Below are 25,539 nucleotides of genomic sequence, written 5' to 3'. Positions count from 1 at the left end.
GTTTATACCCATTAGAATATACAGCATTAGGGAGTTTATAGCCATTAGAATATACAGCAGTAGGAAGGGGAGTTTATAGCCATTAGAATATACAGCATTAGGGAGTTTATATCCATTAGAATATACAGCATTAGGGAGTTTATAGCCATTAGAATATACAGCAGTAGGAAGGGGAGTTTATAGCCATTAGAATATACAGCAGTAGGAAGGGGAGTTTATAGCCATTAGAATATACAGCAGTAGGAAGTTCATATCCATTAGAATATACAGCAGTAGGAAGGGGAGTTTATAGCCATTAGAATATACAGCAGTAGGAAGTTTATAGCCATTAGAATATACAGCAGTAGGAAGGGGAGTTTATAGCCATTAGAATATACAGCAGTAGGGAGTTTATGGTCATTAGAATATACAGCAGTAGGAAGGGGAGTTTATAGCCATTAGAATATACAGCAGTAGGGAGTTTATTGCCATTAGAATATACAGCATTAGGGAGTTTATAGCCATTAGAATATACAGCAGTAGGAAGGGGAGTTCATAGCCATTAGAATATACAGCAGTAGGAAGGGGAGTTTATATCCATTAGAATATACAGCAGTAGGAAGTTTATAGCCATTAGAATATACAGCAGTAGGGAGTTTATTGCCATTAGAATATACAGCAGTAGGGAGTTTATAGTCATTAGAATATACAGCAGTAGGGAGTTTATAGTCATTAGAATATACAGCAGTAGGTAGGGAGTTTATAGCCATTAGAATATACAGCATTAGGGAGTTTATAGCCATTAGAATATACAGCAGTAGGGAGTTTATAGCCATTAGAATATACAGCAGTAGGGAGTTTATAGTCATTAGAATATACAGCAGTAGAAAGGGGAGTTTATAGCCATTAGAATATACAGCAGTAGGAAGGGGAGTTTATAGTCATTAGAATATACAGCAGTAGGCAGGGAGTTTATAGCCATTAGAATATACAGCAGTAGGAAGGGAGTTTATAGCCATTATAATATACAGCAGTAGGGAGTTTATAGCCATTAGAATATACAGCAGTAGGAAGGGGAGTTTATAGCCATTAGAATATACAGCAGTAGGAAGGGGAGTTTATAGCCATTAGAATATACAGCAGTAGGAAGGGGAGTTTATAGCCATTAGAATATACAGCAGTAGGAAGGGGAGTTTATAGTCATTAGAATATACAGCAGTAGGAAGGGGAGTTTATAGCCATTAGAATATACAGCAGTAGGAAGGGGGGTTTATAGCCATTAGAATATACAGCATTAGGGAGTTTATAGCCATTAGAATATACAGCATTAGGGAGTTTATAGCCATTAGAATATACAGCATTAGGGAGTTTATAGTCATTAGAATATACAGCATTAGGGAGTTTATAGCCATTAGAATATACAGCAGTAGGAAGGGGAGTTGATAGCCATTAGAATATACAGCATTAGGGAGTTTATAGCCATTAGAATATACAGCAGTAGGTAGGGGAGTTTATAGCCATTAGAATATACAGCAGTAGGTAGGGGAGTTTATAGCCATTAGAATATACAGCATTAGGGAGTTTATAGTCATTAGAATATACAGCATTAGGGAGTTTATAGCCATTAGAATATACAGCATTAGGGAGTTTATAGTCATTAGAATATACAGCATTAGGAAGGGGAGTTGATAGCCATTAGAATATACAGCATTAGGAAGGGGAGTTTATAGCCATTATAATATACAGCAGTAGGAAGGGGAGTTTATAGCCATTAGAATATACAGCAGTAGGAAGGGGAGTTTATAGCCATTAGAATATACAGCAGTAGGAAGGGGAGTTTATAGCTATTATAATATACAGCAGTAGGAAGGGGAGTTTATAGCCATTAGAATATACAGCAGTAGGAAGGGGAGTTTATAGCCATTAGAATATACAGCAGTAGGAAGGGGAGTTTATATCCATTAGAATATACAGCATTAGGGAGTTTATAGCCATTAGAATATACAGCATTAGGGAGTTTATATCCATTAGAATATACAGCATTAGGGAGTTTATAGCCATTAGAATATACAGCAGTAGGAAGGGGAGTTTATATCCATTAGAATATACAGCATTAGGAAGGGGAGTTTATAGCCATTACAATATACAGCAGTAGGTAGGGGAGTTTATAGCCATTAGAATATACAGCATTAGGGAGTTTATATCCATTAGAATATACAGCATTAGGGAGTTTATAGCCATTAGAATATACAGCATTAGGGAGTTTATAGCCATTAGAATATACAGCAGTAGGGAGTTTATAGCCATTAGAATATACAGCAGTAGGGAGTTTATAGTCATTAGAATATACAGCAGTAGAAAGGGGAGTTTATAGCCATTAGAATATACAGCAGTAGGAAGGGGAGTTTATAGTCATTAGAATATACAGCAGTAGGAAGGGGAGTTTATAGCCATTAGAATATACAGCAGTAGGAAGGGGAGTTTATAGCCATTAGAATATACAGCAGTAGGAAGGGGAGTTTATAGTCATTAGAATATACAGCAGTAGGAAGGGGAGTTTATAGCCATTAGAATATACAGCAGTAGGAAGGGGAGTTTATAGCCATTAGAATATACAGCAGTAGGAAGGGGAGTTTATAGCCATTAGAATATACAGCAGTAGGAAGTTCATATCCATTAGAATATACAGCAGTAGGAAGGGGAGTTTATAGCCATTAGAATATACAGCAGTAGGAAGTTTATAGCCATTAGAATATACAGCAGTAGGAAGGGGAGTTTATAGCCATTAGAATATACAGCAGTAGGGAGTTTATGGTCATTAGAATATACAGCAGTAGGAAGGGGAGTTTATAGCCATTAGAATATACAGCAGTAGGGAGTTTATTGCCATTAGAATATACAGCAGTAGGAAGGGGAGTTTATAGCCATTAGAATATACAGCATTAGGGAGTTTATAGCCATTAGAATATACAGCAGTAGGAAGGGGAGTTCATAGCCATTAGAATATACAGCAGTAGGAAGGGGAGTTTATATCCATTAGAATATACAGCAGTAGGAAGTTTATAGCCATTAGAATATACAGCAGTAGGGAGTTTATTGCCATTAGAATATACAGCAGTAGGGAGTTTATAGTCATTAGAATATACAGCAGTAGGGAGTTTATAGTCATTAGAATATACAGCAGTAGGTAGGGGAGTTTATAGCCATGAGAATATACAGCATTAGGGAGTTTATAGCCATTAGAATATACAGCAGTAGGGAGTTTATAGTCATTAGAATATACAGCAGTAGAAAGGGGAGTTTATAGCCATTAGAATATACAGCAGTAGGAAGGGGAGTTTATAGTCATTAGAATATACAGCAGTAGGCAGGGGAGTTTATAGCCATTAGAATATACAGCAGTAGGAAGGGGAGTTTATAGCCATTATAATATACAGCAGTAGGGAGTTTATAGCCATTAGAATATACAGCAGTAGGAAGGGGAGTTTATAGCCATTAGAATATACAGCAGTAGGAAGGGAGTTTATAGCCATTAGAATATACAGCAGTAGGAAGGAGTTTATAGCCATTAGAATATACAGCAGTAGGAAGGGGAGTTTATAGTCATTAGAATATACAGCAGTAGGAAGGGGAGTTTATAGCCATTAGAATATACAGCAGTAGGAAGGGGGGTTTATAGCCATTAGAATATACAGCATTAGGGAGTTTATAGCCATTAGAATATACAGCATTAGGGAGTTTATAGCCATTAGAATATACAGCATTAGGGAGTTTATAGTCATTAGAATATACAGCATTAGGGAGTTTATAGCCATTAGAATATACAGCAGTAGGAAGGGGAGTTGATAGCCATTAGAATATACAGCATTAGGGAGTTTATAGCCATTAGAATATACAGCAGTAGGTAGGGGAGTTTATAGCCATTAGAATATACAGCAGTAGGTAGGGGAGTTTATAGCCATTAGAATATACAGCATTAGGGAGTTTATAGTCATTAGAATATACAGCATTAGGGAGTTTATAGCCATTAGAATATACAGCATTAGGGAGTTTATAGTCATTAGAATATACAGCATTAGGAAGGGGAGTTGATAGCCATTAGAATATACAGCATTAGGAAGGGAGTTTATAGCCATTATAATATACAGCAGTAGGAAGGGGAGTTTATAGCCATTAGAATATACAGCAGTAGGAAGGGAGTTTATAGCCATTAGAATATACAGCAGTAGGAAGGGGAGTTTATAGCCATTATAATATACAGCAGTAGGAAGGGGAGTTTATAGCCATTAGAATATACAGCAGTAGGAAGGGGAGTTTATAGCCATTAGAATATACAGCAGTAGGAAGGGAGTTTATATCCATTAGAATATACAGCATTAGGGAGTTTATAGCCATTAGAATATACAGCATTAGGGAGTTTATATCCATTAGAATATACAGCATTAGGGAGTTTATAGCCATTAGAATATACAGCAGTAGGAAGGGGAGTTTATATCCATTAGAATATACAGCATTAGGAAGGGAGTTTATAGCCATTACAATATACAGCAGTAGGTAGGGAGTTTATAGCCATTAGAATATACAGCATTAGGGAGTTTATATCCATTAGAATATACAGCATTAGGGAGTTTATAGCCATTAGAATATACAGCATTAGGGAGTTTATAGCCATTAGAATATACAGCAGTAGGAGTTTATAGCCATTAGAATATACAGCAGTAGGGAGTTTATAGTCATTAGAATATACAGCAGTAGAAAGGGGAGTTTATAGCCATTAGAATATACAGCAGTAGGAAGGGGAGTTTATAGCCATTAGAATATACAGCAGTAGGAAGGGGAGTTTATAGCCATTAGAATATACAGCAGTAGGAAGGGGAGTTTATAGCCATTAGAATATACAGCAGTAGGAAGGGGAGTTTATAGCCATTAGAATATACAGCAGTAGGAAGGGAGTTTATAGCCATTAGAATATACAGCAGTAGGAAGGGGAGTTTATAGCCATTAGAATATACAGCAGTAGGAAGGGGAGTTTATAGCCATTAGAATATACAGCAGTAGGAAGTTCATATCCATTAGAATATACAGCAGTAGGAAGGGGAGTTTATAGCCATTAGAATATACAGCAGTAGGAAGTTTATAGCCATTAGAATATACAGCAGTAGGAAGGGGAGTTTATAGCCATTAGAATATACAGCAGTAGGGAGTTTATGGTCATTAGAATATACAGCAGTAGGAAGGGAGTTTATAGCCATTAGAATATACAGCAGTAGGGAGTTTATAGCCATTAGAATATACAGCAGTAGGAAGGGGAGTTTATAGCCATTAGAATATACAGCATTAGGGAGTTTATAGCCATTAGAATATACAGCAGTAGGAAGGGGAGTTCATAGCCATTAGAATATACAGCAGTAGGAAGGGGAGTTTATATCCATTAGAATATACAGCAGTAGGAAGTTTATAGCCATTAGAATATACAGCAGTAGGGAGTTTATTGCCATTACAGCAGTAGGGAGTTTATAGTCATTAGAATATACAGCAGTAGGGAGTTTATAGTCATTAGAATATACAGCAGTAGGTAGGGGAGTTTATAGCCATGAGAATATACAGCATTAGGGAGTTTATAGCCATTAGAATATACAGCAGTAGGGAGTTTATAGCCATTAGAATATACAGCAGTAGGGAGTTTATAGTCATTAGAATATACAGCAGTAGAAAGGGGGAGTTTATAGCCATTAGAATATACAGCAGTAGGAAGGGAGTTTATAGTCATTAGAATATACAGCAGTAGGCAGGGAGTTTATAGCCATTAGAATATACAGCAGTAGGAAGGGAGTTTATAGCCATTATAATATACAGCAGTAGGGAGTTTATAGCCATTAGAATATACAGCAGTAGGAAGGGAGTTTATAGCCATTAGAATATACAGCAGTAGGAAGGGGAGTTTATAGCCATTAGAATATACAGCAGTAGGAAGGGGAGTTTATAGCCATTAGAATATACAGCAGTAGGAAGGGGAGTTTATAGTCATTAGAATATACAGCAGTAGGAAGGGGAGTTTATAGCCATTAGAATATACAGCAGTAGGAAGGGGGGTTTATAGCCATTAGAATATACAGCATTAGGGAGTTTATAGCCATTAGAATATACAGCATTAGGGAGTTTATAGTCATTAGAATATACAGCATTAGGAAGGGAGTTTATAGCCATTAGAATATACAGCATTAGGAAGGGAGTTTATAGCCATTAGAATATACAGCAGTAGGAAGGGAGTTTATAGCCATTAGAATATACAGCAGTAGGAAGGGGAGTTTATAGCCATTAGAATATACAGCATTAGGGAGTTTATAGCCATTAGAATATACAGCAGTAGGAAGGGGAGTTCATAGCCATTAGAATATACAGCAGTAGGAAGGGGAGTTTATATCCATTAGAATATACAGCAGTAGGAAGTTTATAGCCATTAGAATATACAGCAGTAGGGAGTTTATTGCCATTAGAATATACAGCAGTAGGGAGTTTATAGTCATTAGAATATACAGCAGTAGGGAGTTTATAGTCATTAGAATATACAGCAGTAGGTAGGGGAGTTTATAGCCATGAGAATATACAGCATTAGGGAGTTTATAGCCATTAGAATATACAGCAGTAGGGAGTTTATAGTCATTAGAATATACAGCAGTAGAAAGGGGAGTTTATAGCCATTAGAATATACAGCAGTAGGAAGGGAGTTTATAGTCATTAGAATATACAGCAGTAGGCAGGGAGTTTATAGCCATTAGAATATACAGCAGTAGGAAGGGAGTTTATAGCCATTATAATATACAGCAGTAGGGAGTTTATAGCCATTAGAATATACAGCAGTAGGAAGGGAGTTTATAGCCATTAGAATATACAGCAGTAGGAAGGGAGTTTATATCCATTAGAATATACAGCAGTAGGAAGTTTATAGCCATTAGAATATACAGCAGTAGGGAGTTTATTGCCATTAGAATATACAGCAGTAGGGAGTTTATAGTCATTAGAATATACAGCAGTAGGGAGTTTATAGTCATTAGAATATACAGCAGTAGGTAGGGAGTTTATAGCCATGAGAATATACAGCATTAGGGAGTTTATAGCCATTAGAATATACAGCAGTAGGGAGTTTATAGCCATTAGAATATACAGCAGTAGGGAGTTTATAGTCATTAGAATATACAGCAGTAGAAAGGGAGTTTATAGCCATTAGAATATACAGCAGTAGGAAGGGAGTTTATAGTCATTAGAATATACAGCAGTAGGCAGGGGAGTTTATAGCCATTAGAATATACAGCAGTAGGAAGGGAGTTTATAGCCATTATAATATACAGCAGTAGGGAGTTTATAGCCATTAGAATATACAGCAGTAGGAAGGGAGTTTATAGCCATTAGAATATACAGCAGTAGGAAGGGAGTTTATAGCCATTAGAATATACAGCAGTAGGAAGGGGAGTTTATAGCCATTAGAATATACAGCAGTAGGAAGGGGAGTTTATAGTCATTAGAATATACAGCAGTAGGAAGGGGAGTTTATAGCCATTAGAATATACAGCAGTAGGAAGGGGGGTTTATAGCCATTAGAATATACAGCATTAGGGAGTTTATAGCCATTAGAATATACAGCATTAGGGAGTTTATAGTCATTAGAATATACAGCATTAGGAAGGGGAGTTGATAGCCATTAGAATATACAGCATTAGGAAGGGGAGTTTATAGCCATTATAATATACAGCAGTAGGAAGGGGAGTTTATAGCCATTAGAATATACAGCAGTAGGAAGGGGAGTTTATAGCCATTAGAATATACAGCATTAGGGAGTTTATAGCCATTAGAATATACAGCAGTAGGAAGGGGAGTTCATAGCCATTAGAATATACAGCAGTAGGAAGGGGAGTTTATATCCATTAGAATATACAGCAGTAGGAAGTTTATAGCCATTAGAATATACAGCAGTAGGAAGGGAGTTTATTGCCATTAGAATATACAGCAGTAGGAAGGGAGTTTATAGTCATTAGAATATACAGCAGTAGGGAGTTTATAGTCATTAGAATATACAGCAGTAGGTAGGGGAGTTTATAGCCATGAGAATATACAGCATTAGGGAGTTTATAGCCATTAGAATATACAGCAGTAGGGAGTTTATAGTCATTAGAATATACAGCAGTAGAAAGGGAGTTTATAGCCATTAGAATATACAGCAGTAGGAAGGGGAGTTTATAGTCATTAGAATATACAGCAGTAGGCAGGGAGTTTATAGCCATTAGAATATACAGCAGTAGGAAGGGAGTTTATAGCCATTATAATATACAGCAGTAGGGAGTTTATAGCCATTAGAATATACAGCAGTAGGAAGGGAGTTTATAGCCATTAGAATATACAGCAGTAGGAAGGGAGTTTATAGCCATTAGAATATACAGCAGTAGGAAGGGGAGTTTATAGCCATTAGAATATACAGCAGTAGGAAGGGAGTTTATAGTCATTAGAATATACAGCAGTAGGAAGGGAGTTTATAGCCATTAGAATATACAGCAGTAGGAAGGGGGTTTATAGCCATTAGAATATACAGCATTAGGAGTTTATAGCCATTAGAATATACAGCATTAGGGAGTTTATAGTCATTAGAATATACAGCATTAGGAAGGGAGTTTATAGCCATTAGAATATACAGCATTAGGAAGGGAGTTTATAGCCATTATAATATACAGCAGTAGGAAGGGAGTTTATAGCCATTAGAATATACAGCAGTAGGAAGGGGAGTTTATAGCCATTAGAATATACAGCAGTAGGAAGGGAGTTTATAGCATTATAATATACAGCAGTAGGAAGGGGAGTTTATAGCCATTAGAATATACAGCAGTAGGAAGGGAGTTTATAGCCATTAGAATATACAGCAGTAGGGAGTTTATAGCCATTAGAATATACAGCAGTAGGAAGGGAGTTTATAGCCATTATAATATACAGCAGTAGGAAGGGAGTTTATAGCCATTAGAATATACAGCAGTAGGAAGGGAGTTTATAGCCATTATAATATACAGCAGTAGGAAGGGAGTTTATAGCCATTACAGCAGTAGGAAGGGAGTTTCTAGCCATTAGAATATACAGCATTAGGAAGGGGAGTTTATAGCCATTATAATATACAGCAGTAGGAAGGGAGTTTATAGCCATTAGAATATACAGCAGTAGGAAGGGGAGTTTATAGCCATTAGAATATACAGCAGTAGGAAGGGGAGTTTATAGCCATTAGAATATACAGCATTAGGAAGGGAGTTTATAGCCATTATAATATACAGCAGTAGGAAGGGAGTTTATAGCCATTAGAATATACAGCAGTAGGAAGGGAGTTTATAGCCATTAGAATATACAGCATTAGGGAGTTTATAGTCATTAGAATATACAGCATTAGGAAGGGGAGTTGATAGCCATTAGAATATACAGCATTAGGAAGGGGAGTTTATAGCCATTATAATATACAGCAGTAGGAAGGGGAGTTTATAGCCATTAGAATATACAGCAGTAGGAAGGGGAGTTTATAGCCATTAGAATATACAGCATTAGGGAGTTTATAGCCATTAGAATATACAGCAGTAGGAAGGGGAGTTCATAGCCATTAGAATATACAGCAGTAGGAAGGGGAGTTTATATCCATTAGAATATACAGCAGTAGGAAGTTTATAGCCATTAGAATATACAGCAGTAGGGAGTTTATTGCCATTAGAATATACAGCAGTAGGGAGTTTATAGTCATTAGAATATACAGCAGTAGGGAGTTTATAGTCATTAGAATATACAGCAGTAGGTAGGGGAGTTTATAGCCATGAGAATATACAGCATTAGGGAGTTTATAGCCATTAGAATATACAGCAGTAGGGAGTTTATAGCCATTAGAATATACAGCAGTAGGGAGTTTATAGTCATTAGAATATACAGCAGTAGAAAGGGGAGTTTATAGCCATTAGAATATACAGCAGTAGGAAGGGGAGTTTATAGTCATTAGAATATACAGCAGTAGGCAGGGGAGTTTATAGCCATTAGAATATACAGCAGTAGGAAGGGGAGTTTATAGCCATTATAATATACAGCAGTAGGGAGTTTATAGCCATTAGAATATACAGCAGTAGGAAGGGGAGTTTATAGCCATTAGAATATACAGCAGTAGGAAGGGGAGTTTATAGCCATTAGAATATACAGCAGTAGGAAGGGGAGTTTATAGCCATTAGAATATACAGCAGTAGGAAGGGGAGTTTATAGTCATTAGAATATACAGCAGTAGGAAGGGGAGTTTATAGCCATTAGAATATACAGCAGTAGGAAGGGGGGTTTATAGCCATTAGAATATACAGCATTAGGGAGTTTATAGCCATTAGAATATACAGCATTAGGGAGTTTATAGTCATTAGAATATACAGCATTAGGAAGGGGAGTTGATAGCCATTAGAATATACAGCATTAGGAAGGGGAGTTTATAGCCATTATAATATACAGCAGTAGGAAGGGAGTTTATAGCCATTAGAATATACAGCAGTAGGAAGGGGAGTTTATAGCCATTAGAATATACAGCAGTAGGAAGGGGAGTTTATAGCCATTAGAATATACAGCAGTAGGAAGGGAGTTTATAGCCATTAGAATATACAGCAGTAGGAAGGGAGTTTATAGCCATTAGAATATACAGCAGTAGGGAGTTTATAGCCATTAGAATATACAGCAGTAGGAAGGGAGTTTATAGCCATTAGAATATACAGCAGTAGGAAGGGAGTTTATAGCCATTAGAATATACAGCAGTAGGAAGGGGAGTTTATAGCCATTATAATATACAGCAGTAGGAAGGGAGTTTATAGCCATTATAATATACAGCAGTAGGAAGGGGAGTTTATAGCCATTAGAATATACAGCATTAGGAAGGGAGTTTATAGCCATTATAATATACAGCAGTAGGAAGGGGAGTTTATAGCCATTAGAATATACAGCAGTAGGAAGGGAGTTTATAGCCATTAGAATATACAGCAGTAGGAAGGGAGTTTATAGCCATTAGAATATACAGCATTAGGAAGGGGAGTTTATAGCCATTATAATATACAGCAGTAGGAAGGGGAGTTTATAGCCATTAGAATATACAGGATTAGGAAGGGGAGTTTATAGCCATTATAATATACAGCAGTAGGAAGGGGAGTTTATAGTCATTAGAATATACAGCAGTAGGAAGGGGAGTTTATAGTCATTATAATATACAGCATTAGGAAGGGGAGTTTATAGCCATTAGAATATACAGCAGTAGGAAGGGGAGTTTATAGCCATTAGAATATACAGCAGTAGGAAGGGGAGTTTATAGCCATTAGAATATACAGCATTAGGAAGGGGAGTTTATAGCCATTATAATATACAGCAGTAGGAAGGGAGTTTATAGCCATTAGAATATACAGCATTAGGAAGGGAGTTTATAGCCATTATAATATACAGCAGTAGGAAGGGGAGTTTATAGTCATTAGAATATACAGCAGTAGGAAGGGGAGTTTATAGTCATTATAATATACAGCATTAGGAAGGGGAGTTTATAGCCATTAGAATATACAGCAGTAGGAAGGGTAGTTTATAGCCATTAGAATATACAGCAGTAGGAAGGGGAGTTTATAGTCATTATAATATACAGCAGTAGGAAGGGGAGTTTATAGCCATTATAATATACAGCAGTAGGAAGGGGAGTTTATAGCCATTATAATATACAGCAGTAGGAAGGGGAGTTTATAGCCATTAGAATATACAGCAGTAGGAAGGGGAGTTTATAGCCATTAGAATATACAGCAGTAGGAAGGGGAGTTTATATCCATTAGAATATACAGCAGTAGGAAGGGGAGTTTATAGCCATTAGAATATACAGCAGTAGGAAGGGGAGTTTATAGCCATTAGAATATACAGCAGTAGGAAGGGGAGTTTATAGCCATTAGAATATACAGCAGTAGGAAGGGAGTTTATAGCCATTAGAATATACAGCAGTAGGAAGGGAGTTTATAGCCATTAGAATATACAGCAGTAGGGAGTTTATAGCCATTAGAATATACAGCAGTAGGAAGGGAGTTTATAGCCATTAGAATATACAGCATTAGGGAGTTTATAGCCATTAGAATATACAGGGGAGTTTATAGCCATTAGAATATACAGCAGTAGGAAAGTTTATAGCCATTAGAATATACAGCATTAGGGAGTTTATAGCCATTAGAATATACAGCATTAGGGAGTTTATAGCCATTAGAATATACAGCATTAGGGAGTTTATAGCCATTAGAATATACAGCATTAGGAGTTTATAGCCATTAGAATATACAGCATTAGGAAGTTTATAGCCATTAGAATATACAGCAGTAGGAAGGGAGTTTATAGCCATTAGAATATACAGCAGTAGGAAGGGGAGTTTATAGCCATTACAATATACAGCATTAGGAAGGGGAGTTTATAGCCATTATAATATACAGCAGTAGGAAGGGGAGTTTATAGCCATTAGAATATACAGCAGTAGGGAGTTTATAGCCATTAGAATATACAGCAGTAGGAAGGGGAGTTTATAGCCATTAGAATATACAGCATTAGGGAGTTTATAGCCATTAGAATATACAGCATTAGGGAGTTTATAGCCATTAGAATATACAGCAGTAGGAAGGGGAGTTTATAGCCATTAGAATATACAGCATTAGGGAGTTTATAGCCATTAGAATATACAGCATTAGGGAGTTTATAGCCATTAGAATATACAGCATTAGGGAGTTTATAGCCATTAGAATATACAGCATTAGGGAGTTTATAGCCATTAGAATATACAGCATTAGGAAGTTTATAGCCATTAGAATATACAGCAGTAGGAAGGGGAGTTTATAGCCATTAGAATATACAGCAGTAGGAAGGGGAGTTTATAGCCATTACAATATACAGCATTAGGAAGGGGAGTTTATAGCCATTATAATATACAGCAGTAGGAAGGGGAGTTTATAGCCATTAGAATATACAGCAATAGGAGGTTTATAGCCATTAGAATATACAGCAGTAGGAAGGGGAGTTTATAATAACGAAACAGTATTTAAGGGATTCCTCACATTTCTTAGGCTTGGAACCCTAAAAACTACAGGTCCCCTGATGCAGCAGTTTGTTTGCTTGTCTAGCCTATCAGTTACATTGTCTCTCTCTGACCAGGCCCAGAACAAACAGTGAGACAGAGGGGTGTCACTGGAACATTTAAGTGTTTGCTTGTCTTTCCTCCCCACTGGTGAGGTAAAAGTCTCCGTACATTTTCCCAGCTGCTCACTTGACTTCTGCCCATTTGTACACTTTACAGAATTGCATTGAGACTCAAATCTTTCACTTAAAATGTAGGCCAAACAAAACCCATTGAATTCAAATTGTAACAAACCATATGCACAAGGACTACATTTAATCATTTACACTGACATTTTTTTTACAAAAACACATTTACTGGAAGAACTGTGCAGATGCAAAGTTCAAAAACTCTCTTAAATATCTGCTCAGAATGAATGTTGAACGATGTCTGCAGAAAGAATGGAGTGTCAGCTATGACATGACACAGGGACACAAATCTCTTTTTGAACTACAGGAAGTGAAGTGGATTTACACCCGGTAACAGAACTGCATTAAGGGAAATTCATGTTGGGGTCTCTGATCTGTACTAGACAGAAAAGCAGAGTTATGAATATATTTTTCTTCATGGTGATGTATCCTGAATCGGTACACAAAGGCAAATAATTTGGGGGTATTTTTCTACACTATTTTTCTACACAATGAGCTCTGCCCCCAAACAAGACTAAATTTGGTTGGTCGGATCAGACCAAATCTGAACCAATCATAGAAGTCTATGTTTCACATGTTTGGACATCAAAGTACAGCACAGAAAAGCTCAGTAGAGTACAGTACAGTAGAGCAGAGTACAGTAGAGTACAGTAGAGCAGAGTACAGTAGAGCAGAGTACAGTAGAGCAGAGTCCAGTAGAGTACAGTAGAGTACAGTAGAGTACAGTAGAGCAGAGTACAGTACAGTAGAGCAGAGTACAGTAGAGTACAGTAGAGCAGAGTACAGTAGAGTACAGTAGAGCAGAGTCCAGTAGAGTACAGTAGAGTACAGTAGAGCAGAGTCCAGTAGAGAAGAGTACAGTAGAGAAGAGTAGAGCAGAGTACAGTAGAGCAGAGTACAGTAGAGTACAGTAGAGTAGAGTACAGTAGAGCAGAGTACAGTAGAGTACAGTAGAGCAGAGTACAGTAGAGTACAGTAGAGCAGAGTACAGTAGAGTACAGTAGAGCAGAGTACAGTAGAGAAGAGTAGAGCAGAGTACAGTAGAGTACAGTAGAGCAGAGTACAGTAGAGTACAGTAGAGTACAGTAGAGTACAGTAGAGCAGAGTCCAGTAGAGAAGAGTACAGTAGAGAAGAGTACAGTACAGTAGAGAAGAGTACAGTAGAGCAGAGTACAGTAGAGTACAGTAGAGTACAGTAGAGCAGAGTACAGTAGAGCAGAGTACAGTAGAGCAGAGTAGAGTACAGTAGAGCAGAGTACAGTAGAGCAGAGTACAGTAGAGTACAGTAGAGCAGAGTACAGTAGAGTACAGTAGAGAACAGTAGAGCAGAGTACAGTAGAGCAGAGTCCAGTAGAGTACAGTAGAGCAGAGTCCAGTAGAGAAGAGTACAGTAGAGAAGAGTACAGTAGAGTACAGTAGAGCAGAGTACAGTAGAGCAGAGTACAGTAGAGCAGAGTACAGTAGAGCAGAGTACAGTAGAGTACAGTAGAGCAGAGTACAGTAGAGCAGAGTACAGTAGAGTACAGTAGAGCAGAGTACAGTACAGTAGAGTACAGTAGAGTACAGTAGAGTAGAATACAGTAGAGTATAGTAGAGCAGAGTACAGTAGAGCAGAGTACAGTAGAGCAGAGTACAGTACAGTACAGTAGAGTACAGTAGAGTACAGAACAGTACAGTACAGAACAGAACAGAACAGTAGAGCAGAGTACAGTAGAGCAGAGTACAGTAGAGCAGAGTAGAGCAGAGTACAGTAGAGCAGAGTACAGTAGAGCAGAGTACAGTAGAGTACAGTAGAGCAGAGTACAGTAGAGCAGAGTACAGTAGAGCAGAGTACAGTAGAGTACAATACAGTAGAGTACAGTAGAGAAGAGTACAGTAGAGTACAGTAGAGCAGAGTACGGTAGAGTACAGTAGAGTACAGTAGAGCAGAGTACAGTAGAGTACAGTAGAGTACACGACTTCCGGGTTGGAGCGATCTGGTCGCATCCGCGCTTCGGTCTGCAGGTTGTATAACTTTTTCATTACATTTCATTATAGTACAACGGTCTGATTTGTCTAATCTTAGCAATTTCCTCTTAGCTAGCTACATAGTCGTCGTTGTATCAAAGATAATTGCGTAATTATCGTATTTCGTCGTCTCCTATCTGTCGTCTCCTATCTGTCCAACACGTTCACCGTCTACCGTAGCACTGTAGTAACTATCACACTCAACTGAACGTCTTGATTAGTGTAGTGTTAGCTAGCTACATAGTTGTCTTTGCTGTCTTCGTATCCAAGATAATTGTGTAGCTTAGAGTGTGGAGTCTTAGAGTGATAATTGCGTTATTATCGTATTTCGTCGCCCTCCTATCTGCCTAGCAGCTAGCCAGCTAGCATACGTTCACCGGCTACCGTAGCACTGTAGTAACTATCACACTCAACTGAACGACTTGATTAGTGTAGTGTTAGCTAGCTACATAGCTAGCTACATAGTTGTCTTTGCTGTCTTCGTTTCCAAGATAATTGTGTAGCTTAGAGTGTGGAGTCTTAGAGTGATAATTGCGTTATTATCGTATTTCGTCGCCCTCCTATCTGCCTAGCAGCTAGCCAGCTAGCATACGTTCACCGGCTACCGTAGCACTGTAGTAACTATCACACTCAACCGAACGACTTGATTAGTGTAGTATTAGATAGCTACATAGTTGTCTTTGCTGTCTTCGTATCCAAGATAATTGTGTAGTTTAGAGTGTGTAGTCTTAGAGTGATTATCTTAATTCACCAAGGTTAGCTAGCCAGCTATTTTGTCGTCCTTAACGTAGGAGACACTCCTAGCTAGCCAATAGCCAGCGAACGTCTACTGAATAGAACTTTCGCATTCCGGTCGCATTCCGCGTCGCTCCACAGGTAGTATCACTTTTTCATTTCATTTCATTACAGTCCCAACGGTGTGATTTGTTTGATCGTAGCTAGCTACATAGCTAGCTACATAGCCGTCTTTGTTTCAAAGATAATTGTGTAGTCTAGAGCGATTTTCTAGGTTAGCTAGCCAGCTATTGTCGTTCTCCTAACGCAACGTAACGTAACCAACACTGCTAGCTAGCCAGCTAGCTCCCGATAAGCAGCATTGTAGAAACTTCACACTCAACGGTACGACTTGATTAGGGTAGTGTCAACAACGCAGCTAGCCTACCCCAGCAGTACTCTATCATTTTAATCATTTTAGTCAATTAGATTCTTGCTACGTAAGCTTAACTTTCTGAACATTCGAGACGTGTAGTCCACTTGTCATTCCAATCTCCTCTGCATTAGCGTAGCCTCTTCTCTAGCCTGTCAACTATGTGTCTGTCTATCCCTGTTCTCTCCTCTCTGCACAGACCATACAAACGCTCCACACCGCATGGCCGCAGCCACCCTAATCTGGTGGTCCCAGCGCGCACGACCCACGTGGAGTTCCAGGTCTCCGGTAGCCTCTGGAACTGCCGATCTGCGGCCAACAAGGCAGAGTTCATCTCAGCCTATGCCTCCCTCCAGTCCCTCGACTTCTTGGCTCTGACGGAAACATGGATCACCACAGACAACACCGCTACTCCTACTGCTCTCTCTTCGTCCGCCCACGTGCTCTCGCACACCCCGAGAGCTTCTGGTCAGCGGGGTGGTGGCACCGGGATCCTCATCTCTCCCAAGTGGTCATTCTCTCTTTCTCCCCTTACCCATCTGTCTATCGCCTCCTTTGAATTCCATGCTGTCACAGTTACCAGCCCTTTCAAGCTTAACATCCTTATCATTTATCGCCCTCCAGGTTCCCTCGGAGAGTTCATCAATGAGCTTGATGCCTTGATAAGCTCCTTTCCTGAGGACGGCTCACCTCTCACAGTTCTGGGCGACTTCAACCTCCCCACGTCTACCTTTGACTCATTCCTCTCTGCCTCCTTCTTTCCACTCCTCTCCTCTTTTGACCTCACCCTCTCACCTTCCCCCTACTCACAAGGCAGGCAATACGCTCGACCTCATCTTTACTAGATGCTGTTCCTCCACTAACCTCATTGCAACTCCCCTCCAAGTCTCCGACCACTACCTTGTATCCTTTTCCCTCTCGCTCTCATCCAACACTTCCCACACTGCCCCTACTCGGATGGTATCGCGCCGTCCCAACCTTCGCTCTCTCTCCCCCGCTACTCTCTCCTCTTCCATCCTATCATCTCTTCCCTCTGCTCAAACCTTCTCCAACCTATCTCCTGATTCTGCCTCCTCAACCCTCCTCTCCTCCCTTTCTGCATCCTTTGACTCTCTATGTCCCCTATCCTCCAGGCCGGCTCGGTCCTCCCCTCCCGCTCCGTGGCTCGACGACTCATTGCGAGCTCACAGAACAGGGCTCCGGGCAGCCGAGCGGAAATGGAGGAAAACTCGCCTCCCTGCGGACCTGGCATCCTTTCACTCCCTCCTCTCTACATTTTCCTCCTCTGTCTCTGCTGCTAAAGCCACTTTCTACCACTCTAAATTCCAAGCATCTGCCTCTAACCCTAGGAAGCTCTTTGCCACCTTCTCCTCCCTCTTGAATCCTCCTCCCCCTCCCCCCTCCTCCCTCTCTGCAGATGACTTCGTCAACCATTTTGAAAAGAAGGTCGACGACATCCGATCCTCGTTTGCTAAGTCAAACGACACCGCTGGTTCTGCTCACACTGCCCTACCCTGTGCTCTGACCTCTTTCTCCCTCTCTCTCCAGATGACATCTCGCGTCTTGTGACGGCCGGCCGCCCAACAACCTGCCCGCTTGACCCTATCCCCTCCTCTCTTCTCCAGACCATCTCCGGTGACCTTCTCCCTTACCTCACCTCGCTCATCAACTCATCCCTGACCGCTGGCTACGTCCCTCCCGTCTTCAAGAGAGCGAGAGTTGCACCCCTTCTGAAAAAACCTACACTCGATCCCTCCGATGTCAACAACTACAGACCAGTATCCCTTCTTTCTTTTCTCTCCAAAACTCTTGAACGTGCCGTCCTTGGCCAGCTCTCCCGCTATCTCTCTCAGAATGACCTTCTTGATCCAAATCAGTCAGGTTTCAAGACTAGTCATTCAACTGAGACTGCTCTTCTCTGTATCACGGAGGCGCTCCGCACTGCTAAAGCTAACTCTCTCTCCTCTGCTCTCATCCTTCTAGACCTATCGGCTGCCTTCGATACTGTGAACCATCAGATCCTCCTCTCCACCCTCTCCGAGTTGGGCATCTCCGGCGCGGCCCACGCTTGGATTGCGTCCTACCTGACAGGTCGCTCCTACCAGGTGGCGTGGCGAGAATCCGTCTCCTCACCACGTGCTCTCACCACTGGTGTCCCCCAGGGCTCTGTTCTAGGCCCTCTCCTATTCTCGCTATACACCAAGTCACTTGGCTCTGTCATAACCTCACATGGTCTCTCCTATCATTGCTATGCAGACGACACACAATTAATCTTCTCCTTTCCCCTTCTGACGACCAGGTGGCGAATCGCATCTCTGCATGTCTGGCAGACATATCAGTGTGGATGACGGATCATCACCTCAAGCTGAACCTCGGCAAGACGGAGCTGCTCTTCCTCCCGGGAAGGACTGCCCGTTCCATGATCTCGCCATCACGGTTGACAACTCCATTGTGTCCTCGTCCCAGAGCGCTAAGAACCTTGGCGTGATCCTGGACAACACCCTGTCGTTCTCAAATAACATCAAGGCGGTGGCCCGTTCCTGTAGGTTCATGCTCTACAACATCCGCAGAGTACGACCCTGCCTCACACAGGAAGCGGCGCAGGTCCTAATCCAGGCACTTGTCATCTCCCGTCTGGCTTACTGCAACTCGCTGTTGGCTGGGCTCCCTGCCTGTGCCATTAAACCCCTACAACTCATCCAGAACGCCGCAGCCCGTCTGGTGTTCAACCTTCCCAAGTTCTCTCACGTCACCCCGCTCCTCCGCTCTCTCCACTGGCTTCCAGTTGAAGCTCGCATCCGCTACAAGACCATGGTGTTTGCCTACGGAGCTGTGAGGGGAACGGCACCTCACTACCTCCAGGCTCTGATCAGGCCCTACACCCAAACAAGGGCACTGCGTTCATCCACCTCTGGCCTGCTCGCCTCCCTACCACTGAGGAAGTACAGTTCCCGCTCAGCCCAGTCAAAACTGTTCGCTGCTCTGGCCCCCCAATGGTGGAACAAACTCCCTCACGACGCCAGGACAGCGGAGTCAATCACCACCTTCCGGAGACACCTGAAACCCCACCTCTTTAAGGAATACCTAGGATAGGATAAAGTAATCCTTCTCCCCCTCCCCCCTTAAAAGACCTAGATGCACTATTGTAAAGTGGCTGTTCCACTGGATGTCATAAGGTGAAAGCACCAATTTGTAAGTCGCTCTGGATAAGAGCGTCTGCTAAATGACTTAAATGTAAATGTAAATGTACAGTAGAGCAGAGTACAGTAGAGTACGGTACAGTAGAGTACAGTAGAGTAGAATACAGTAGAGTATAGTAGAGCAGAGTACAGTAGAGCAGAGTACAGTAGAGCAGAGTACAGTACAGTACAGTAGAGTACAGAACAGAACAGAACAGTACAGTACAGAACAGAACAGAACAGAACAGTAGAGCAGAGTACAGTAGAGCAGAGTACAGTAGAGCAGAGCTCAGTAGAGCAGAGCTCAGTAGAGTACAGTAGAGCAGAGTACAGTAGAGCAGAGCTCAGTAGAGCAGAGCTCAGTAGAGTACAGTAGAGCAGAGTCCAGTAGAGTACAGTAGAGTACAGTAGAGTACAGTAGAGCAGAGTACAGTAGAGTACAGTAGAGCAGAGTCCAGTAGAGTACAGTAGAGTACAGTAGAGCAGAGTCCAGTAGAGAAGAGTCCAGTAGAGAAGAGTAGAGCAGAGTACAGTAGAGCAGAGTACAGTAGAGCAGAGTACAGTAGAGCAGAGTACAGTAGAGTACAGTAGAGTAGAGTACAGTAGAGCAGAGTACAGTAGAGTACAGTAGAGCAGAGTACAGTAGAGTACAGTAGAGCAGAGTACAGTAGAGTACAGTAGAGCAGAGTACAGTAGAGAAGAGTAGAGCAGAGTACAGTAGAGTACAGTAGAGCAGAGTACAGTAGAGTACAGTAGAGCAGAGTCCAGTAGAGTACAGTAGAGTACAGTAGAGCAGAGTCCAGTAGAGAAGAGTACAGTAGAGAAGAGTACAGTAGAGTACAGTAGAGCAGAGTACAGTAGAGCAGAGTACAGTAGAGTACAGTAGAGCAGAGTACAGTAGAGCAGAGTACAGTAGAGTACAGTAGAGCAGAGTACAGTAGAGTACAGTAGAGCAGAGTACAGTAGAGAAGAATAGAGCAGAGTACAGTAGAGCAGAGTACAGTAGAGCAGAGTACAGTAGAGTACAGTAGAGCAGAGTACAGTAGAGAAGAGTACAGTAGAGCAGAGTACAGTAGAGCAGAGTACAGTAGAGTACAGTAGAGTAGAGTACAGTAGAGCAGAGTACAGTAGAGCAGAGTACAGTAGAGTACAGTAGAGCAGAGTACAGTAGAGTACAGTAGAGCAGAGTACAGTAGAGTACAGTAGAGTACAGTAGAGTAGAATACAGTAGAGTATAGTAGAGCAGAGTACAGTAGAGCAGAGTACAGTAGAGCAGAGTACAGTACAGTACAGTAGAGTACAGTAGAGTACAGAACAGTACAGTACAGAACAGAACAGAACAGTAGAGCAGAGTACAGTAGAGCAGAGTACAGTAGAGCAGAGTAGAGCAGAGTACAGTAGAGCAGAGTACAGTAGAGCAGAGTACAGTAGAGTACAGTAGAGCAGAGTACAGTAGAGCAGAGTACAGTAGAGCAGAGTACAGTAGAGTACAATACAGTAGAGTACAGTAGAGAAGAGTACAGTAGAGTACAGTAGAGCAGAGTACGGTAGAGTACAGTAGAGTACAGTAGAGCAGAGTACAGTAGAGTACAGTAGAGCAGAGTACAGTAGAGTACGGTACAGTAGAGTACAGTAGAGTAGAATACAGTAGAGTACAGTAGAGCAGAGTACAGTAGAGCAGAGTACAGTAGAGCAGAGTACAGTACAGTACAGTACAGTAGAGTACAGAACAGTAGAGTACAGAACAGAACAGAACAGAACAGTAGAGCAGAGTACAGTAGAGCAGAGTACAGTAGAGCAGAGCTCAGTAGAGCAGAGCTCAGTAGAGTACAGTAGAGCAGAGTACAGTAGAGCAGAGCACAGTAGAGCAGAGCTCAGTAGAGCAGAGCTCAGTAGAGTACAGTAGAGCAGAGTACAGTAGAGTACAGTAGAGCAGAGTACGATAGAGTACAGTACAGTAGATTACAGTAGAGTACAGTAGAGCAGAGTACAGTAGAGCAGAGTACAGTAGAGCAGAGTACAGTAGAGTACAGAACACTACAGCACAGAACAGAAAAGCTCAGTAGAGTACAGTAGAGCAGAGTACAGTAGAGCAGAGTACAGTAGAGTACAGAACAGTCCAGAACAGTAGTGCTCAGTAGAGTACAGTAGAGCAGAGTACAGTAGAGTACAGAACACTACAGTACAGAACAGTAGAGCTCAGTACAGTACAGTAGAGCAGAGTACAGTAGAGTACAAAACACTACGGTACAGAACAGAAAAGCTCAGTAGAGTACAGTAGAGCAGAGTACAGTAGAGTACAGAACAGTACAGAACAGTAGAGCTCAGTAGAGTACCGAACCGGACACTACAGTACAGAACAGAACAGTAGAGTAGAATACAGAACAGCAGAGTACAGAACAGCAGAGTACAGCACAGTAGAGTTCAGTACATTAGAATAGAGTTCAGTACAGTAGAGCAGAGTACAGTAGAGTAAAGAAGACTACAGCACAGAACAGAACAGTAGAGCTCAGTACAGTACATTAGAGTACAGAACCGGACACTACAGTACAGTACAGTACAGTACAACACAACACAGTAGAGTTCAGTACATTAGAATAGGGTTCAGTACAGTTGATTAGAGTACAGAACCGGACACTACAGTACAGAACAGAACAGTAGAGTACAGTACAGTACAACACAGTAGAGTTCAGTACATTAGAATAGGGTTCAGTACAGTACAACACAACACAGTAGAGTTCAGTACATTAGAATAGGGTTCAGTACAGTACAGTACAACACAACACAGTAGAGTTCAGTACATTAGAATAGGGTTCAGTACAGTACAACACAACACAGTAGAGTTCAGTACATTAGAATAGGGTTCAGTACAGTACAGTACAACACAGCACAGTAGAGTTCAGTACATTAGAATAGGGTTCAGTACAGTACAACACAACACAGTAGAGTTCAGTACATTAGAATAGGGTTCAGTACAGTACAGTACAACACAACACAGTAGAGTTCAGTACATTAGAATAGGGTTCAGTACAGTACAACACAACACAGTAGAGTTCAGTACATTAGAATAGGGTTCAGTACAGTTGATTAGAGTACAGAACCGGACACTACAGTACAGAACAGAACAGTAGAGTACAGTACAGTACAACACAGTAGAGTTCAGTACATTAGAATAGGGTTCAGTACAGTACAACACAACACAGTAGAGTTCAATACATTAGTATAGGGTTCAGTACAGTACAACACAACACAGTAGAGTTCAGTACATTAGAATAGGGTTCAGTACAGTACAGTACAACACAGCACAGTAGAGTTCAGTACATTAGAATAGGGTTCAGTACAGTACAACACAACACAGTAGAGTTCAGTACATTAGAATAGGGTTCAGTACAGTACAGTACAACACAGCACAGTAGAGTTCAGTACATTAGAATAGGGTTCAGTACAGTACAACACAACACAGTAGAGTTCAGTACATTAGAATAGGATTCAGCACAGTTGATTATACAATGGGTGGGTCTAATCCTGAATGTGCATTCCAGCCGGTGTCTATTCCAGTAACTACCACCGGCTGAATCTATGACGTTAAAATGCCTATTTACTCTGTTCCACCTGACTGGACATTCCACTGTCTCATCAGCCCAGGCAGGGAAGTTATAAACTTGATCTCCACTATAAAAAGCATCTAGACATTATCTCACATATATTTTGTTTTCAACAGCGGAGATTTGCAACATTGTTTCAATATTCAAATGTCGATTGAAAAAAGGTGAAACGAAACAAAGTGCAGTTAGTTTGCAGTCTTCCCAGCTTCAGTTAGAAGTGATTGTGTTTTGCTGTGTTGTTGGCTAGCTCCTCTGAACCGCAGTGTCCTGACTAGAGAACACATTTTCTATGCCAGGCGATAACGTGCCTCATTAGCTCATTGTTATGGATGGATCCAAATGGAATGTCACTAGAAAACAGCTGAAACCAATGCAGCCAGTGTTGTTCTTCTGTCTACAGTGTTTGACGTGACTGGAAGTTAGCCGTACAGTCACTGCTAACTTACAAAGTGGTGGAGTACAGAGCCAAAACAACAAAACGTGTCACTGTCCCAATACTTCCGGAGCTCCCTGTATATGCTTAAATAATAATCATAAAAATGGTCTTTGCTTTCATTTGACACCCAATTTGACATGCTCCCATCATGGGTCCTTTTACATGGAAATGACTACCAACCAACGAACCAACCAACCAACCCCTCCCAACTCAGTTGTTTGTTTGAATAGCTGTTATTTGACTCTTTCCACTAACCCAACTTCTCCCCACAAAGACATGTAAACAGAGGCACTTCCCCTTTTGTGGTGGCATAGCCAGTAATCATTGATCTGTGCTATCTGTATTGACAAAGGGTGTCCTTGACTTGGCCGTCCACTTCATGGTCACTGAACCTTTCCACAAAACCTCGACAGATGCATGGAAGCTCAGTGTAGAACAGTCCACATTCATGCCGTGAGGTTGTACGTGGTCAGAACAACAAACGTCAGGGGTCAAATACACTTGGGCCGAATTGCATCATATTCCAATATAGCACTACTTTTAGCCAGAGCCACATAGGGTAGTGCACTGTTTAGAGAATAGGGTGCCATTGGAGACACAACCTTGTTTAGACAATTTCCAGGAATAATTGTTCAGCAGAACAGGTCAAACTTTGCCACAGTCAGAATGATATTTGCACTTTGCCATTACATGAATCTATAATTCTTTAGCATGGGCTCTAAACCAGGTTTATCTCTACCATAACAACATAGAAGAAAAATATTAGCTGGCATTCGTAGGGACAAAATCCTCCACAGCTGGCTCAGTTTGCCTCAACAAGTCAGCCAGTGTAGACATAACAGAGAGATAATGGTAAGAATTTGCTGCACAACATAAAAAGGGCTGGTAATGAAGACAGGAATGTATTTCTTTGTCAAACAAGGAAGCGCCTGAAGCCGCAGCGAGACTGAATTCCTCCGCCTTTGTTCTTTTTTCTTTCCACCAACTTTGTTGTTACTGCTCTCCCCCTCCCACCCCCGCTCTGTGTGGCCAGAGTTGACAGAGTACACTTAGCACACGGCTACACACATAGCAACCCCAACCCCCCCACTCTGTGTGCTATGATAATATTGACACTGCAGCCTAACACTGCCACTATTGAGTTTGGCCATTCTAAATGATGTTTGACCAGCATTACAACAACAGTGAAATAACACAGCCTCGGCCTATAGGGCTAGTTCCCCTCAGGTTATGACCCAATAGGGGTGTGTGTGTGTGTGTGTGTGTGTGTGTGTGTGTGTGTGTGTGTGTGTGTGTGTGTTATAGGGTTAAAGGAAGTGATGATGGCATCCTCTCACACTGTGTCACACTGAGCAGGTGTCAGGTTGGGGCACTGAGGTCTCCAGTTTCTCTGTGTTAGCATTTCAAGTGGTATACAATAGCAAAGTGGCTAAAGTCCACCTTTCATGTTATTGCTACCTATTACACAGCAACTCGATAAAGCTAATAAGTAATTTACTTTTCTCTCTCTTATCACCATTTTGGCTTTATCGTGTTTACTCCTGGTTTTTATCGTGTTTACTCCTGGTTTTTATCGTGTTTACTCCTGGTTTTTATCGTGTTTACTCCTGGTTTTTATCGTGTTTACTCCTGGTTTTTATCGTGTTTACTCCTGGTTTTTATCGTGTTTACTCCTGGTTTTTATCGTGTTTACTCCTGGTTTTTATCGTGTTTACTCCTGGTTTTTATCGTGTTTACTCCTGGTTTTTATCGTGTTTACTCCTGGTTTTTATCGTGTTTACTCCTGGTTTTTATCGTGTTTACTCCTGGTTTTTATCGTGTTTACTCCTGGTTTTTATCGTGTTTACTCCTGGTTTTTATCGTGTTTACTCCTGGTTTTTA

Source organism: Oncorhynchus nerka, linkage group LG27 (assembly GCF_034236695.1).
Source record: "Oncorhynchus nerka isolate Pitt River linkage group LG27, Oner_Uvic_2.0, whole genome shotgun sequence".
Classification (NCBI taxonomy): Eukaryota; Metazoa; Chordata; class Actinopteri; order Salmoniformes; family Salmonidae; genus Oncorhynchus; species Oncorhynchus nerka.
The sequence above is the reverse complement of the archived record's forward strand: the minus strand, read 5'-3'. Positions refer to the sequence as shown.